The sequence below is a fragment of the Marmota marmota genome, unplaced genomic scaffold (genome assembly GCF_001458135.2).
Source record: "Marmota marmota marmota unplaced genomic scaffold, marMar, whole genome shotgun sequence".
In the NCBI taxonomy this organism is placed as follows: Eukaryota; Metazoa; Chordata; class Mammalia; order Rodentia; family Sciuridae; genus Marmota; species Marmota marmota.
Genome location: NW_026000138.1, coordinates 3,947,947 through 3,953,014, shown reverse-complemented (window position 1 = coordinate 3,953,014; position 5,068 = coordinate 3,947,947). Strand labels below are relative to the sequence as shown.

General features: G+C 50.4%; 1 non-coding gene across 1 annotated transcript; it reads right to left on the bottom strand.

Moving 5' to 3' along the window:
- Positions 1–2,821: 2,821 nt before the first annotated feature.
- On the bottom strand, positions 2,822–2,894 carry Trnaa-cgc. Its single transcript has one exon. It is a non-coding gene; the product is annotated as a tRNA-Ala (tRNA).
- Between the last annotated feature and the right edge of the window lie 2,174 nt (positions 2,895–5,068).

Here is a 5,068-nt window from a genome sequence, read left to right as displayed (position 1 = left end):
AAAAAAAAAAAAAAAAAAAAAAAAAAAAAGAAGGCTGGGGACAAATTAAAAAACTCAGTGGTAAAGTGCTCCTGACGCCAATCCTGAAGAAGAATCTGGTCTAGATTGCAGGTCTGATTGTCAAGACACAGCTCTCAATCAGCTACTCTGCCCCAGCCACAATAACGAAGACCCTCCCCCCCAAAAAAAGGTGGAGCCCAACTCCCCACACTGGAGTGTGGGCAGCACTTAATGACTTGCTGCTGTCCCAGTAGTGGGATGAGTGACTTCTGAGACTAGGTCATCAGAGGCCCCACAGCTGCTCCTGGTTCTCTTTTGAACCATCCACTCTGGGAGAAGTCAGCTAATCCTGTCGTGTGGACACTCCATCAGCTAGGACAGATCTTCATGCAAAGAAACTGAGGCTAATGAGGGGCCATCTTGAAAGTGGGTCATCTAGGCCCAGCCAAGCTCCATTCAGATAAGGGCAATACCAAGTCCTTCCCCATTTTTCCTGCAGTGCTGGGAATTTTTTTTTTCTTTTTTTTTTTTTTTTTGTACCAGGGATTAAACTCAGGGGCACTCGACCACTGAGCCACATCCCCAGCCCTATTTTGCATTTTATTTAGAGACAGGATCTCACTGAGTTGCTTAGCACCTCATTTTTGCTGAGGCTGGCTTTGAACTCGTGATCCTCCTGTCTCAGCCTCCCCACCAAACCCTGCAGTGCTGGGGACTTATTCCAGGGTCTTACACATACAAGACAGGTGCCCTACCACTGAGCTACACCCCCAGCCCTTTTTTATTTTTTGTTTTGAGACAGGCGTCTTGCTAAATTGCTCAGACTGGCCTGGAAATTGTGATTCTCCTGCCTTAGTCTCCCAAGTAGCGGAGATTACAGGCATGCACTATTGCACCCAGATAGTCCCAGCATCCCCCCCCAACACTTTTTAGACTACAACTTCATAAAAGACCCTAAGCCATGACCTGAATCGTACTGCACCCAAATTCCTAAAACCATCCAAGGTAATAAAGTTTTGCTTGTTTTAAGCCACTGAGTTTGGGAGGGATTTGTTATGCAGCAATTGATAACAGAGCTCAAGCTGACTCTGGAGTGTTCGCCACCCATCAGGGTTCAAGGGATTTGGGAGGGTTCAGGAAAGAGTACCTCTGGCCTTGGCTAACACAGGTCTGCTATGGGCTAGAAGAGAATTATGTAACTAGGTCCTTCCTCTTTCTGCCAGTGCTGTCAGAACTCCCAAGCCAGATTCCTGGGCGCAGGGCCTAATCTGCTGAGCTCAGGTGCCTGACATCTACTCCCTCTACTTCCTTCCCCGTGGCTTGGGTTCCCTTTTCTGTCCTCCCAGTGCCTTAGACTCTAAAAATGCCACAAGCTGTTGCCCAAGACAAGGACGAATGACCGTCTTTACCACGTGGATTCTGCCATGTGAGCAGGCACCGAGCTGGGACCATCACAGGTATTCTCTCCTTTCACCCCAAAAGAAGGGTTTGTCATTAATCTCCCCATTTTCCGGATGAGGAAACCGAGGCACAGAGCAGCCACATGGCTGGTGAATACCCAAGAACCTGGCCTAGAGTGCAGGTCTGTCCGATTGCCAAGACACAGCTCTCAAGCAGCTCCTCTGCCCCGGCGAGGGTAACGAAGACAGGAAGAAGGGAATTAATATTTCCTGGGGCCTATGCTCCAGCCATTGCTTTGATGGCTCTTTATGGGTTAACCACTTATTTCGCCCAACACCCTATACAAGGAGAGAATGTTGCTTCCCTCCCTTTGGCAGAGGAGGAAACTGAGGCACAGAGAGGTGAAGCGACTTGCCCAAGGCACACAGCTGGCCACCGGCCATGCAGAGATTTACCCCCAGGCTCCCAGTTCCGACCCTGACCGAAGCCAGCGGGGCTGCTCCCGGCCCCGCCGCCGGCCCCGGCCCGGTCTGGGAAGCTGCGAGCCGCCCCCTCTTCCGCCAGCCCCGGGAATCTGGTTTCTGGGGGAAGTGACTCAGGGGCCTGAGGCCCAGCAGATAATTATTCACTTCCAATCCCGGTAATTAAAGGCCCTAATAGCTCCGCCAAGGACGCACAACCCAGTGACTCGGGCGGACCCCACCCTGCCGGGGACCAACGCCGGGCGCACGAGCTTCCTGGGCGGCTGCTGGGCCGCAACCCAGGACCCGACGCGCGGCGCGCACGGCTGGCGCGGGGCTCTGGCGCCCCCTGGCGGCGGCGTGGCGTTGGGCTCAGGCGGCCTCTGGGCACCCCAAGGCCCCGCAGGCGCTGCACTGGAAGGAGCCTCCGCTCCCACCCCAACTCCCCCACGTTCTCCGAGGCTTCCCAGACTCCAGCTGGGGGCCTCCAATCCGCGGGGGATGGGCATCGAGGCGGAGAACACGGGCTGCGGGCGTGGACTCATGCCTGGCTTCTCTCTTCAGTGTAGGGTCACCTTGGGCAAGGGGCAGGGACTCTCTGAGCTTCAGTCTCTTCATCTGTAAAATGGGGATTTTCACTGATTTTTACAGTCATAGGATGGTAGTGAAAATTAAGTAAAGTGACTCACGTAGAAGTCCCTATTACAGGGTCCTTGCTTCCAAGACGACAAAATATAAAAATAAAGTAGGCGGGCGTGGTGGCACACGCCTGTAATCCCAGCAATTGAGGAGGTTGAAGCAGGAGGATTTCAACTCGGAGACCAGCCTCAGCGACTTAGCAAAATGCCGTCTCAAAATAAGAAATAAGAAATAAAAAGGACTGAGGATATAGCTCATGAGCCCTGGGTTTAATCCCCAATGCCATAAATACATAATTAATTAATATTGATTTTTTTGTGTGTGTGGTACTGGGGATTGAACCCAGGGCTTGTGCATGCGAAGCAAACACTCTACCAACTGAGCTATATCCCCAGCCCCAATTAATATCGATTTTAAAAATAAAATAAAAAATTCAAAAATAAAAGAAACAAAAAATGTTCATCATCGCTAGCAATTAGAGAAATGCAAATCAAAACGATTCAAAGATTTCATCTCACTCCATTCAGAATGGCAATTATCAAGAATACAAGTAATAATAAATGTTGGCAAGGATGTGGGGAAAAGGCACATTCATACATTGCTGGTGGGACTGCACAATCAATGCAACCAATCTGGAAAGCAGTATGGAGATTCCTCAGAAAACTTGGAATGGAACCACCATCTGACCCAGCTACCCCACTCCTTGTTCCATACCCAAAGGACTTAAAATCAGCATGCTACAGGAACACAGCCTCATCAATGTTTACGGCAGCTAAATTCACAATAGCCAAACTGTGGAACCAACCTAGATGCCCTTCAATAGATGAATGGATAAAGAAATCGTGGTACATATATACAATGGAATATTACTCAACCTTAAAGAAAATGAAATTATGGCATTTGCAGGTAAATGAATGGAACTAGAGAATATCACGCTAAGTGAAATAAGCCAATCCCCAAAACCAAAGGCTGAAAGTTTTCTCTGATAAGTGGATGCTGATCTATAGTGGGGGTGGGGAGGAATGAAAGAACTTTGGCTCATGCAGAGGGGAGTCGGGGGGGGGAGGGGCGGTGGGGATGGGAAGGACATTATCACCCTATATACAAGTGTGACTGCACTACCCCAGTGTGATTCGGCACCATGTGCAGCCAAAGGAATGAGCAGTTGTGCTCCATTTGGGCACAGTGTGTCACAATGCATCCTACTGTCCTGCAGAACTAATTAGAACAACAACAACAACAAAGAATAAAGTTAACCTCAACCATGGAAGAAAAAGAACAAGAAACAATGGCATTTCCAAAAAGGGCCCTGGTACAGGAAGTCTGTTTGCTGCCCAAACTGTGCTCAGTGTACACGCAAGAACAAGGCCATTAAGAAGTCCTCTGACCCTTCAGAGTGCCTGCCGCCATCAGGGCCATTTCTTTTTTTTTTAATATCTATTTTTTAGTTTTCGGCGGACACAACATCTTTGTATGCGGTGCTGAGGGTCGAACCTGGGCCGCACGCATGCCAGGCGAGCGCGCTACCACTTGAGCCACATCCCCAGCCCATCAGGGCCATTTCTGAAGTGCCTGTCTCCAAGGCTCAGGTGCCTCCCGTGCTCTGAGCTCTGAGTGCAGCGTCCTGCTCCGTCAGGGGCTTGGGATCCATCTGAGAAGGTTAAGGACCCAACACTCCACCAGGCGTAGACCTTCCAGTGCTCCCCAGCACCTCCATCAAAGCCCAAGGAAGGAGTTGGGTTTCTGGAGGACTCGGGAGGCTGAGGCAGGAGGATCCCAAGTTCAAAGCCAGCCTCAGCAACTTAGTGAGACTTTGTCTCAAAATAAAAATGAAAAAGGGCTGGGGATGTGGCTCAATGGTAAAGCACCCTTGGGTTTGTTTTGATTGCCAGTACCAAAAAAAAAAAAAAAAAAGCTAATGTATAGATGAAAAAGAACTGGAAATGGGCAGTCAAACAGACACTTCTACATTGAAGTTCACAGCCAGTATTCACAATAAGCAGATGGTACTCAAATGTCGCTCAATGATGTCACTCAAATGAATGAAGAAGTACAAAGTAGCACATGGTCCAATGGAATATTATTCAGCTGTGAAAAGGAATGGAGCACAGACAGGCTGCAACATGCATGGACCCTGACAATATGCTAAGTGATGCCGATGGACACAAGGACCACGTGTTATGCACAGAAGAGGTAAATTCCTGCTTCTACCTTCCAAGCACTTGGGATGGCAAGTGAGCACCTCTGGAAGCCCCCACCCGCCCGCCGGCGCGCCCCAACCTGTAAGAGCCTGGCATGGTCCACTCCCGTCTGCAGGTCACCCAAGTGGCTCCACGGGCCTCCATCACCACGTCTAAGGCCAGCTGAGCCCTGCATCTTGATGTCTGGAACACAAACGGGGTGAACACGGGAGACTTCGACAGGGCCTGGGCTGTAGAAAGGAGCGGAGCGGCCGGCAGGAAAGGCCCACCACGCTCAGAGACAGCAGCAGGCAAGCAGGGCCTCCGGGGAGTGCAGCCTGCAGACATCCCGGAAGGGTGACAGGGTGACAGGGTGACAGGGCAGGA